The 14,313-nt window shown below is 39.1% G+C and overlaps 1 protein-coding gene across 3 annotated transcripts in view; it reads left to right on the forward strand.

The window, feature by feature from the left end:
* Positions 1-2,249: 2,249 nt before the first annotated feature.
* The window catches only part of USP53 (ubiquitin specific peptidase 53), a 41,958-nt gene continuing 29,894 nt past the window's right edge, over positions 2,250-14,313 (forward strand). For 2 of the 3 annotated variants that reach the window (XM_067468669.1, XM_067468670.1), the window contains exon 1: positions 2,250-2,507. The gene's annotated coding sequence lies outside the window, so the exon portion shown is untranslated. Of the gene's footprint in view, positions 2,512-14,313 lie in introns of all 3 variants that reach the window. The other variant, XM_060779013.2, reaches the window with a different exon arrangement.

A 14,313-nucleotide genomic window follows, 5' to 3' on the forward strand; every position in this document is an offset into this window, starting at 1 on the left:
CGCAAATAATGAACAATAGCATTGAATGGCCTTGCAGCTTCAAAGCTTGGCTGCTTCCTGCCTGGCGGAATCCTTTGTTGGGAGGTGTGGACAATTTCAACAGAAGGGAGGAAACCATGAAAATGAACAAAATCAGGCTACCCGTCTATTTAAAAAAAAACAACTTTAAAATCAGAAAAGTAAATGAGAAACACCCCCAAAAGCAAGGGAATTCTAGACAGGAAACAATCAGAGCCAGCTAACACCTCCCAACAAAGGATCCCCCAGGCAGGAAGCAGCCAGTGTTTGAAGCTGCAAAAATATTCAACGATAATCAAGGTGGCCAATTGCAACAATTATACTTGCCTCGAACAGACAAGAGTTCTTTCTCCACCCTGGACACTCCACAGATATATAAACCTCTTGTCTGCTTGAGGCAAATGTGAATGTTGTAATTGACCACCTTGATTAGCATTCAATGTTTGTTGTATGGCCAGTCTAACACATCTATTGCAAGGTTGACTTGATAAGATTTATTCAGAGGAGGTCAAACAGCAGGACATCTAGTTCAAGAAAACAGCCAAGTAACTCCATCTGTTCTGTCCCATGGAGGTTTTGAAGAAGCCCTCAACTCTTTGCTCTAGATCAGTGGTTCTCAATCTTCCTAATGCCACGACCCCTTAATACGCTTCCTCATGTTATGGTGACGCCCAACCATAAAATTAGGTCCATTGCTACTTCATAACCTTCTCAGTGGTGGCCCCTCAGCTGTGGAACGCCCTTCCTGCAGATATCAGATTGACCCCCTCCTTGCTGGCATTCCGGAGGAAAGTAAAGACCTGGCTGTTTGAACAGGCATTCGACTAAGCAGTGTGATTGATTGACTGATTATTGGAACACGGAATAATGGATAACGAGTTCGGATTCTGATTTCATTGATGAGACCTGATGGATTTGTTATATTGATGTACTGTTGTATTGATGCTGATGTCCAATGATTTGTGATGCTATTGCTTTTAAATGCCTAATGATTTTGTATTGTGTATACCGAAATTGTTGTAAACCGCTCTGAGTTGCCTAAGGGCTGGGAAGAGCTGTATACAAATAAAGTAAATAAATAATAAATCATAAATAACTGTCATTTTGCTGCTGTTATGAATAGTAATGTAGATATCTGATATGCAGGATGTATTTTCATACACTGGACCAAATTTGGCACAAATACCCAATACGCCCAAATTTGAATACTGGTGGGATTGGGGGGAGGGTATTGATTTTGTCCTGTGGGAGTTGTAGTTGCTGGGATTTATAGTTCACCTTCAATCAAAGAGCATTCCGAACTCCACCAACGATGGAATTGAATCAAACTTTGCACACAGAACTCCCATGACCAACAGAAAATACTGGAAAGGTTTGGTGGGCATTGACCTTGAGTTTGGGAGTTGTAGTTCACCTAAATCAAGAGAGCACTGTGGACTCAAACAATTATGGACCTGGACCAACTTTGGCACGAATACTCCATATCCCTAAAGGTAAACACCAGTGGAGTTTGGGGAAAACAGACCTTGACATTTGGGAGTTGTAGTTGCTGGGATTTATAGTTCACCTATAATCAATGAGCATTCTGAACCCTACCAACGATTGAATTGGGCCAAACTTCCCACACGGAACCTCCATGACCAACAGAAAATACTGTGTTTTCTGGTGGTCTTTGGTGACCCCTCTATCTGACACCCCCAAGCGACCCCTCCAGGGGTCCCGATCCCCAGGTTGAGAAACACTGTGATAGATGGAAGCTCATCCGCCTCTTCCTCGGATTCGAACCTGCGACCTATCGGTCTTCAGTTCTGCCGGCACAGGGGTTTAACCCACTGCGCCACCGGGGGCTCCAAGCTGAAGAGTTTGCTTTAAGATAAGGAGGGGGGGGGGGAGGGAAGGAAACAAAAGTTCCGCGTTCGGATTGGCTCCTCCGGCGATGACGTCACTCCCAATCCCTGCCCACGTCTGTTTCCTGTGTCCTCCAATCATGAGTCGCCGTCACCTCCGGGGCGTCTGAAGTCATCCGAATCAGTAACAGCCAGCTCGGCTCGAGACGGCGGAGTGAAACTTACTCCCCTTTCCCCCCTCCTCCTCCTCTCCAGTCAAACAACACACCAGTCAAGTTGCTGCGCATGCGCGGGGAAGAGAATGCTAGAGTCAGAGTCTGACTCTCGCATTCTCTTTCCCGCGCATGCGCAGCAACTCGACCGGTGTGTTGTTTGACTGGAGAGAGAGCGCGCGCGCGCCCCCTCCCTCTCCTTTTCTCCAGCTATAGCCCGTGCGCGCGACCAACCGACGCCTCCTTCCTCCAATCCCCTTCCCTCCTCAACTGTCAGTGCGCGCGCGCCGAGGGGGAAAAAAGGGGGCGGAGCTGTCTCGCGGAGGTGGGCAGGGCCAGAAGGCATTCCCTCCTCCTCCTCCTCCTCTTTGCCGGAGTCGCGGTCGGGATGGGGGGAAGCGCCTGGCGTGGCGAAAGCGTCGGAGCTGAGGCAAGTGTGTCCCACCTGAGGGAGGCCGGAGTCGGGACGGGAATGGTCGGGCGGGAAATAACATAAAAGAAGCGGCGTGGGGGTGGGGGTAGTGGCTGGCCAAGAGTGTTGTGGGGAGTTGTTGTGGTTATTCACAAACGCCGGCCAAGGAGGGACAGAGAGGCCGCGAACACACCCTTCAGCACTCAGGAACTTCCTGGCACTAAAAGTTTTTTTCCTTGAGGAGGCAGGTGCCTATGGATAGCTATAGATATGTATATGTATGCCTATGGGTAGTGTATTTCAGGCAGGGGCAAACTTGAAGGGCCTGAGGCTGTGAGGAATTGTGGGAGTTGTAGTCCAAAACACCGGGAGGGCCCAAGTTTGCCCCTGGCTGGTATACATATCCCCAAACAAATATTACACAGGCTTCTTTAATCAGGGTGGAGGAATCGCCACATTTTCCTCTTTGGAGCTTGTGTCATTGTTGTTGTTGTTGTTGTTGAGGGGTGTGTGGCGTGAAGAGAGTCACCTTGCGCCCTTTAATCTGCCAGTTGTGAGGAGAAAACCTCTCCACACCTGCATATTGTTATTATTATTATTATTACTAGCTGTACCCGCCACGCGTTGCTGTGGCTAACCTTCCCTCCCTCTTTCTCTCCTTCCCTCTTTCCTTTCTTCTTTCTTCCTTCTCTACCTGTTTCTTTCCACACCTCCTTCGCTCTTTGGTTCCATCCTTCCATGTCTTAAACTCTCCACACTTGCATATTATTATTATTACTACTAGCTATACCCGCCATGCGTTGCTGTGGCCAACCTTCCCTCCCTCTTTCTCTCCTTCCCTTCTTTCTTCCTTCTCTACCTGTTTCTTTCCTCACTTCCTTTGCTCTTTGGTGCCATCCTTTCTTGTCTCTTTCCTTCCTTCCCTTTTTCGTTCCTTCGTTCCTTTCTTCCCTCTCTTTCCTTCCTTCTTTCACTTTTTTATTTCCTTCTCTCCATCCTTCCTTCTCTACCTTTCTTTCTTTCCTTCCTTCTCTCCTTCCTTTGTATATGTGTTTTCTGTGTGCACATATGCATATATGTGTGTATATATATGGTTTTGCACATGCGTCGTAATGTGTTTTTGTTTTTTGGCTTTTATAGACTTATGTGCTGTGTTTTTCAGTGTTTTATGAGTGGTGGTCATTCATTGGCCTGATAGGTGTATTGTGTCCAAATTTGGTGTCAATTCATCCAGTGGTTTTTGAGTTATGTTAATCCCACAAAGGAACATTACATTTTTATTTATATAGATTATTATTACTACTAGAAACCATACACTTGATGCTTTCATGGTATTCCTTTCATTAGGTAGGATAACTGTGATTGGTTTTATTTTTCAACGGAAGTGTGTGGTGCAGCTTTGTTTTTCTCAGCCCCCCTCCACATCTGTATTATTTATTTATTTATTAGGTACCGGTCACTTGATGGAAAAGGCCTGAGGCTGTTAGGAATTGTGGGAGTTGTAGTCCAAAACATCTTGATGGTTTCGTGAAATCCTCTTCAATGGATAGGATAATTGTGATTTTTGATTTTTCAAAGGAAGTGTGTGGCGCAGCTTTGCTTTTCTCAGTCCCCCCACACCTATATTATTATTTATTTATTAGGTACCATCCACTTGATGGGTTCATGAGTACCTCTTTATTGGGTAGGATAATTGTGATTTTTGATTTTTCAAAGGAAATGTGTGACACAGCTTTGGTTTTTTCAATCCCCCACACCTGTATTATTTATTTATTTATTAGGTACTGTGCACTTGATGGGTTCATGAAATCCTCTTCATTGGGTAGGATAATTGTGATTTTTTTATTTTTAAAAGGAGGCGTGTGGTGCAGCTTTGCTTTACCCGATCCCCCACACTTTTATTATTATTACATTATTATTATTATTATTATTATTATTATTATTATTTGATACACAACAAGATTAGTGCACAGAAAACAACATCTCTATGCTGACTTTTGTATTTGATCACATGTCAGACACTTTCCAAGTGTCTAGGACTGTGTGATGTATCAGCGAATAATGCGTGCAGATCCTATTATTATTATTATTATTATTATTATTATTATTATTAAGTACCACAAACTTGCTGTGCTCACGAAATCCCCTTCTTTGGATGGGATTATTAGTAGTTTTTTCCCTTATTAAAATGAGGTGTGTGACGTATCTTTGTTTTCCTTAACATCCCATATCTATATTGTTATTTCCTAGGCATTGTTGTTTCATGTTCTCATGAGATCTCTTTCCTTAGGTGAGATATTTGGGATTTTTATTTTATTTTTCAGAGGAGGTGAGTGGTGCAGCTTTGCTTTTCCCAGCCTCCTTTCTGGACGCCCGGTTGTTGTCACCTTATTATCCTTATGGTTGCCGCTGAGCCTTATTGTCCGTAGACATTCAGCAGCCTTTGTAACCCTCTTTCCGGCTTGTTTACTTCTTCACGCTTTTTTCCCCTCGGCCAGTTTATTGGCTGTTGAAATGTTCTGGCAAATGAGAGCTGTCTTCTTTCTCCACCTCTGCCAGTCTTTGATCTGGAGCTTTTCCACAGCCTTGCTGCCTGCCTGGTGGCTCTCATCACAGTATGTTACTTAACCCACCCTTTTCCCTGGAAAAGTACAGTTCTTAGTGAAGTGGTTTTTTTTTAGAAAAAGGACACATTTAAAGAAGAAGGTAGGTAAAAAAAAATCTATTTTGAATGCCAGTTGTAGTAGAGCTGCCTTATGGATGGTCCATACTTGTGGGTGCTGTCAAGGCAGAGGCATCAGTGAGCTGCTCGCTTAGTTTTGCTACATTATAGAGTAAATGCAGTACGACACCACTTTAATTGCTGTGGCTCAATGCTGTGGGATCATGGGAGCTGTAATTTTTAGAAGATCTTTAGCCCTGCTTGTCAAAGACAGCTGGTGTCTCACCAAACTACAACTCCCATGATTCCATCCTGTTCAGTCAGGGCAGTTAAAGTGGTGCTAGCGTGCTTTAATTCCACACTTTGGATTCCTTTTAATAGTATTATATTTTATCTGTCAGTTTCAACCATGTGTATCCTTCCTTAAGCTGTGAGGAAAAGCAGGTAACAAATACTATTATTTATTAGTTTTTGCAAAAATAACTAATCTTGCAAAAATGTGGATTATTGTTATTTTTGTAGCAACATTACAGGGGACTTTCCATTTGTTTTCTGTTGTGTGTGTATGGAAGGGAGAGAACTTACTATTTTAGTTGCATCTTCTCTTCAGTTATGTATCCTTATATCAAAAGGTATGTTTTTTAAAGAAATCAAGGTACTTATAATTTGTACAGAGCCTATGGGATAATTTATATGTTTATATTTACATTGGTAAAGCTGTAACATTAAGTTACAAAACAAAAGTTTATTTTATGTGTCTGGCTATCCTCTTGTTACTCATAACAATTGATTTTTAACTTGGATGTCATTACCTTGTTTAAAACGTTTTTGAAAATAGGAAATATTAGTACAGCAATTTCAAAATGTTCTTTGTTGTAAAACACAGTAAAATACAGGTTTAAATTCATTTAAGAGCTACTGATAACTTGCATTAGTGTCTAGAAGCTCATATATGGCTAATTGTAATGGAAATCGTAATTACTACTGATCTGAGATGCTTTGTAAGCATTTTACTGAAGTGTTCACTCCCTAGTGCAGTTGCCAAATTAGAAGTATTGTGTCTAGGATAGATTAGCTCAACTTTTGGGGGTAAAGGTGATGTCCTGTTTTTATGGGTATGTAATTACCATCATAGGTTAGATGTTTGCTTTGGAAATCTATATCCTGATTATCTGGCTTCTATTCTCTTGGAACAAAAATTAGACTTTACTACTTTAGGTTTTATTTCAATATTATTTCATTGATTCATGCTTTAAAACTTTATTCACAGTGAAGTGGTTTCAAGGTTCAGTTTGCCTATTTTTTTTTTTGAAAACTTTGATTAATAAACATATGTTGAAGTAGAAGACATATACAGGAAATAATGGGTCTTCATCTAGGTTATTAATTGTAAGGAGTAGGGTGAATTTCTGTAGGGATGGATTTCAGACCTGAGGATAAATACATCCAAATGTTAGTAGTGTGTTATGTAAGATAGCAGACAGAGGGTAAACACTGATTTCTATAGAAAGTATTATGCCTTCATGCATTTCACTACTGGCTGAAACCCACTTTTCTAGAATATTATGCATCACAGCACAGGCAGCTGCAACTACAGGAGGAGAGTCAACATAATTCAGAGGCTGTCTCTCATTGAATACTCATGTTTTGCTTATGCTAGAGTGCTCTAAACCATTATATTTAACTTAATCTTTCTCATTTAAATTATGTTATTTTCTTTTTTCAAATTTTCAAAACATACTTTACAAACTAATCTACTACATTGACATCATTAAAAGCCTCCTTTTTCTGGAATGTTTGGCACACACATACATATGTGTGTGCATATATACAAATACATGCAGTATTTTGCTCTGTACTTCATTCTTATGTAAGTTCATTTTTCAAACATTATTTGGTCCCTGAAGGCATTCTCGGATATGATACAAGGAATATATTTTACAGAGCATTCCAAAACATGTTTATACTGTAAGTTGATGGCAGGTTTTGAAGGCAAAATTTTAGATGTTGATATTGTCTATGAATAAGTCAAGGATCATTCCACAGAAATGGAAAAGCACCAGTACTGCTTCAGTTGGCTAGCTATCCCTGGCCACTGCCATCATTTTCCCACCCAGGCATTCAGAAAGGACAGCAATGACAGCAGGTTAATGAGACTAGAGGGGAATCAGTGCTTCCTTTAATCTCTCCCAGGACAGACTAAACACCTTTTGCCACTCTACTCATAGAAAAGGATGTTTCCTTTTTTCGATATGAGTTAAGGCAAAGTACTCACATTGGCTTGTGGATAAATCAGGAAAAGCCAGGTTTTTTATTTGATTTTTTTGACTAAAATTTCTGGACTTATGTATAGGGTAAGTCTTGCTGAATTAACTAGACAACTTTAACCATAGTTATTTATAACGATATTCAAAATCTTGTTTTTGATACACACACACACTAAAGAAGAAACATCAAGATAGATTGATATCACGACCATTTAAATTATAAAATGATATAATTCGAAGAGACCACACGGGCCATCCAGTTCAACCTCCTGCTGTGGAGGAAAAGCACAATCAAAGCACCCTGGCCTCTGTTTAAAAACTTCTAAAGAAGGAACCTCTAAGGAAGAAACCTACAAAACATTCCAGGACAGTGTGTTCCACTGTTGAACACCTCTTATGATCAGGAACTTCTTCCTAATGTTCAGATGGACACTCCTTTTCTGTATTTTGAATCCATTGATCATTTCACATAAAAAAAACCCCTATTATTTAAATAGTAGTTCCCTTTGGTGCTGTTTCATTTTCTTTACAAAATTATTTTACCAATTAAACTCAATTTCTTACAAATCAGATTGCTAAAATGTGTTAACTTGCAGTGTAGTTTATAACATGGGAGGATATAGTTTTGTATATACTATGATAATACTATGTGTCAAACTGTTGATGCTATATCAGTATATTAGGAACAATGGGAAAACACTCATGCAAAGATTAGCTTCAGTGTAACTCTTTCCAACTTGAAGAGATCTACTTTTTTACATTTGCTATTATAGGATTGCCAATTGAAGATTATACTGAAAATATACATACTTCTCTAGCACGTAAGAAGGCTAGATGGAGAATGTTCATGTCTTACATTTATCAATTATGATTTTCAGCATGTTTTAACACTCATTTAAAAATTTCTAAGTGGCACAAAAATAATCAAGACCTAAACTGGTCTAAGCTATTCTATTGCCTGAAACAGTTGTGCCCACCCATCCCAAATTAAGGTACAGAGTAACTCAAGTAGCAAATGCTCCCACAAAGGCCTCTATCCACCTCTAACAGTGAAAATATAATAATACTAAAATAATCATTTGCTGGGCTTTCCCAAGGAGCCAGTTTTTGTCCACATGCTGAAAACCAATGAACTACACTATGTTTATAATAGGAATATGGACTGTTTCCGGCTCAGCACAATGCATCTTTATCTTGTATTCATAAGTGATTACATAGGGCTTTGAATTGTTTTTAGAATTATGGCATGCTAGAGTAATGTGGTGTTAGTGGAAGAAGAAACTCCATTAATTTTTACAGTATGTAGGTATATTGTACTGATTATTCAGTTAAGGATAATTGTCCTATAGGAACTTTTCAGAGCAGAAATCTAAACAGACTAATTGTCATTGACCTCCTCCTCCTGTTTAGTACAGTGATACCTTGACATACAAGTTTAATTCATTATGTGACCATGCTTGTAAATAAAAACACTTGTATGTCAAAGCAAGTCATCCAATTGAAATGCTATTAATCTGACCCAGCCCCCTCCCCACACGAAAACCAACACAATTTCCCCCTTTAAGAGTTCAGTCACAGAACGAATTAGGTATAAGACGAACAATTTTGGTCTTCCCCATCCCTGTCGGAGGCCTTGTCAACAACATTACCTTTTGGAAGCTGAGCTAGAAGCCTTCCTGCAGTGCCTGGCAAAGAAGGAGGCCCTATGTGGCTTGGGGAGCCTCCATCCACCACCATGAGCAGGCCCTATGCTGGGCCTGGGGCAAGCCACACGCCTGGCAGAAGAGGAGGCCCTGCCAAAGGCTGTGAGCAGGCACTTCCCACCACTGGGTCTGGAGCATGCTGCGCACCTGGTGGAAGAGGAGGCCTGATGAAGGCCGTGAGAAGGCCCTGCTTACGTTGGCGGGTGCTCTTGCACTAGTGCTACTTTTCGAGAGGCTTGGGACAGCTCTCTTGCAGGGGTAGTGCTAGCGGCCTTTGGTGGGGCCTCCTCTTCCACCTTTGGTGAGGCACAGAGCCCCCTGCTCCAGGTGCCAAACTCATAAGTCAGATCGCTGTTTGTATGTAAAAACAAAACCCAGGCCAGGTGTCAGCTCGCAAGTCAAAAGGTTCATATGTAGAGATGCTCATAAGTCAACGTTCCACTATATCTTGCTTTTAAAATATATTATTTAGAGGTTTCATACAACAAAAATCAAGTAATATTAGTTGTTCTTCTTACTGAAAGATTGCTTGCAATACTAGTAATAATTTTCCTCATGCAGAAAGACTCATGTCTGCAAAATCTTACCAAGTACAGTACACAGTAATAGATGCCACAGTACTCAGAGTATTATTGATCAATTAGATCTGGAAAAAAATAACTGTAATTTACAGATGATAGAATCCAAAATCTCAAAAGTTTAGTCAAATTTAACATTAATACATTAAGAAACTTGTTATTCCACACAGTTGAAATCCTTTGAAGTCAGATAATTTCTGTTGCTTGACATTAAAGGATCACTGGTTTTTGTGGCAAAATAATACTTCAGACTAAAATAAAATAATTATAGCAATACATTTATGTGGTTATGGCCAACTTTGTTGAAAATAAAGATGGTACATAAGATAGTAATCAGATTTGCTTTTTCATTTCATATGAGAGAGGCAAATGATAAAATCTCATAATGTGGCTTGCCTTTGTTATAGAAGAATAATGGTGGTGATGGCAGAAACGGTAGGGAAGATGTCCGGAACATGGTGTAATCAGCAGGTGTTGCAAAAGGCCTGTCATCTTTAACTTAGAACATAAGAACCAAAATGGATGAGACCAAGGATCTGTCTAGCCAGACATCCTGTTTTCCAAAATGCACAGTCAGGTGTTTCCTGGAGGCCCCTTGCTCTACAGAAAACATCAAGGCAGTAGTCCTTCTCTATTGTTTATTGCCCAATTACTACCATTAAGTGGTGTGTGGTTAATGTTCTGTTAGTAAATTGAATTTGTTTAAATCATGAAATCTTGAACCAAGAATTTTTGTGTGTTTTATATGCATCTGTTTTAGTAAATGTACAACGAAATACACAGTAAATTTTATTAAATATATAGGACTCAAAATGCTAATGGTTTAGGGAACTCTTTTGCTTTTTTCTATTAGTATATGGCACAAAATGTACCCTTTTACTGCTACTGCAGTTGTGTTCTTCCAACTTTCCAGCATATTGAACCCTATTATAGGTTTTTCTTGGCAAGACTGGAACAGAGGGTGTTTGCCTTTTGCCATCCTCTGAGTCTGAGAGAACATGAGTTATCCACAGTCGCCCAGTGGGTTTCCCTGGCCAAATAGGGGTTCAACCCTGGTTTCTTAATATCCTAAGTCCAACACTCAAACAACTACACTACACTTGGTCTTGCATTGCTGCATATACAAGGTTGATGTTTTACTGAATGAATTATAGCAAATAACTAGATATTACAATGCTTTCACAAATAGGATTGGGCCACGAGACTCTAGAAAAATCCTTAAATTAGTTTAATTTATCATATTTATTTTTGTACACTGTTTTAATAGCACTTTTTGAAATATGAATGCATGTGACACAATCTATATTTTCATGTTCAGTGTCAAATTATCCCTCCCCTGCTCACCTGATCTCCATGGAAGGGAGGGTAGTTAAAGGGAAGCAACTTGTGATACTTGAGTGCTGGGGCTATTTAGGGCATAGGAAAACTTTGCCCCTCCAGGTTTTTTCTACTTCAACTCCCACGATTCTTAGCAGGCTTTTAGGAATTGTGGGAGTTGAAGTCCAAAACACCTGGTGGGCCGAAGCTTGCCTGTGCCTGGTATAGATACCATAGAGCTACATGGCAATTCCTCAGGGCTCCAGCACTATGGCTACCCATGCCAGCCAGGGTTCTTCCTCCAGGCTCCTACTACTCACAGAGTCATTACACTGAATTTGAGACCGACTGAGAATCAGGCTCCTTCTGTTTTCAGCTTTGCCAGATTTTGGGGGTGAACATCTCTTTTGAGCCTTTTTTTGGCAGACAGTTGATTGGATTGTTTGGGCTTGAGTGGGTGTATCATGGTGAGGATGCAGAAAATTCTGTTCACTCTGCATGTTGAAGTAAGCCTATACTATTTTCCGGACAAAACACGTATTTAATATGTACACTAAAATTATTGTTTCATTTTCACATTTATCTTAATTTTATTCAGTAATTGTTAGCCAATGTTTTGTACACATGAATGATAATGTGAATTAAGCTGAGTTCAGAAAGAAATTCAAATTTTCATGAGGTTTTGCTTTTAGCAAATTGCAGATTCATGAACAAATTGGATAGAAAGGACTCACATGTGAATGCTTACAATACTATTATAGGCAGTGTATAGATTTATTCTTCTGTCTATAAGCATTAGGGCTGGGCAACCATGGAAAAATTTGTTTCTAAAATCGATTCGTTTTTTGGGGGTTTTTGCATTTCGATTTTTAAAAGACTTCCGAAATTTTTCTTTTAAAAAGTTCGATATTTACGAAATTTCGTAAAATTACGAAACAATTACGAATTGATTCGTTAATGGCGGACACGACCGCGCAATACGCTAAAAAACCTCCAAATGGGACAGGGGAAACTTCTGAAGCTTCCCTCTCCCTCTGTTGTGTGATATTTATAATTTTTTTTCACTGATTAAACAAACAACAACTATAAAACTTGCCCCAGACATGCGGAAATAATAACGAAACAATTTCAAAACGATAACAAAACGAATACAAAACAAATTCGAAACAATTACGAAACGAATTTAAAAATTCGTTTCGTTTTTTAGTTGCTCCTGAATGGTTCGTTATCGCTTTGTTATAAAAAAAAATAACGAATTTTTAACGAATTACGAAACGAAACCGCCCAGCCCTAATAAGCATGGCCACAACTTTGGTAAATCTTTTTAGTATTTTTCTCAAACTAAGCAACTATTTCACTCAGACTCTTATCTGCAGGCAACTGGTGAGAGTAATCTAATTTGCAGAATTTTCCTGAAGTTGAGAAAGTCAAATGTAGTATCAGTAATGAATTACTGTTGTTCTTATAATTCCTACACATTATAGACCCTTAACATTTGTCCAAAGGTGATTATCATCACAAACAAGACAAGTGGGTGGGTGTATAATATTGGAGCATTAATTTCCCTTAAGCAGTCTGATTTTAAGGTTGGCATTTTAAAAATATTTTGAGACTTGAGATTGTATATAGAATACTCATTATTTCTTAGGACACATTGTCTAATTGTGGCATGGAGAATTTATAAAGTCCCAGGGATTTTTCAACATGATGTGCATTCTGAAAAAAATTGCACAAGAATCTAGAGTATATCTAGAGTGAGTTTAAATATATGTGATAATGCTGCATTAAAAATATTAGAAGGGGAGCATATTTAATATCAACTTCCAGCTAAATGGTACAAATTGCGTGAACTCTGTAAAAAAGGGTTAGGACAGCCTGCAGTTTTCTTGAATTGTTATTTTAGATTCTCCTTGGCTACTGAGGAAACATCTTTTTCTTTCTTTTTTTTTTTTTTGCCCAGGGAAGAAGAGAATTTGATGATCAGCAAAATAAGACAGAAAAAGAAAGGGGGGGGGGGGGAGATAAGGATATATCAGCAAAGAATTTGCCAGCCCACGAGGAGAGTAGAATGCAGACATGAATATAATAAATTGCTGAATAAGTGTGCTCCATTTTATCTGAAATAATGCAATCATCACATCATGCCCTTTTCCTTCTCCCTCCAAATTCTATTCTCTGAATTTAGGAGGTGCCTAAATACTTATTTTATTAAGCAATAAAACAGGACACATATGTTAGCCTTTGTTATTTGGAAGTGCTCTTACAGATACCATCACATCTGATGAAAATTTAGGGTCAAAGAGTATAAATGCTGAATTCCTCCAAGTTTTTTTTTTTTTGCATTACTTACCAGGCTATCTGCAATTATTGGTTATCTGACAACATGCTGGGTTTTGCTTCTAGACCACCCATGATATACTGTGAAAAAATGGTGAAGCAAAAATGTTATGGCTTGGTTTCTCTTCCTGTGTTCTAAGCATCATATTCCATGAAACATACACAAGGAAAAGTTTCTAGCTCGTACCAGATTCTGATGTTGTATAGATTCAAACTATCCTTTGAAGTCTGTATGTAATAATAACCGTGTTTGAAAGTAACATCCCTTTTATTACTGATAAATTCTACATCTTTATTCATACTTTCTTTAAATACTATCAATCTGTGTGCAAGCAATTTGTTCACAAGCTAGAATTGCTTACAAGAAAGTGAAACTATCAATATGTCACCCCCTCATTGATAATGAATGCCTCATTCCAGTCTTCTACCCCTTTGACTTCAAACTGCAGAGGAATCTAAACATGCACAAGAGTAGGAATCACTGTCTTCTTGTAGACAGAGTGTACACAGGAGAAACTTTTGATAGTGAATTCTTATCTCTTTAGCTTTACGAGAGAGTACTATCTCCTTCCATCTGAGAAATAGTTTGGGTAGCTTTCCAGCACCTTCAGCAGATTTGTATGTGCCAGTTAATTTTCTTTCAAGCTGGTGCTGTGACAGCAGACAGTGTATTGACCGCAAAAAATCTGAAACTATGCATTAAATGATGTTTAAGCTTTTCTGAAACTTGGATGGAAGAAACTTTTATATGTGGTCTTAAGAGACTAGAAAAAAAGTATTGGATTCTAATATAGATTTAATTAAGGATAGTTCCTGTCCTCCCCTGCCAATACAAATTTTTGTATTGTTAAATAATGCTCTTGATCTTTCAAAGTGGCCTTTTAAAGGCAGCAGGCAGCAAAAGGAATTAGATGGGAAATTTTACTTTTGAATTTAAATTTATTAAAGTTAGGGTACTGT

Source organism: Anolis sagrei, chromosome 5, assembly GCF_037176765.1.
Source record: "Anolis sagrei isolate rAnoSag1 chromosome 5, rAnoSag1.mat, whole genome shotgun sequence".
NCBI lineage: Eukaryota > Metazoa > Chordata > Lepidosauria > Squamata > Dactyloidae > Anolis > Anolis sagrei.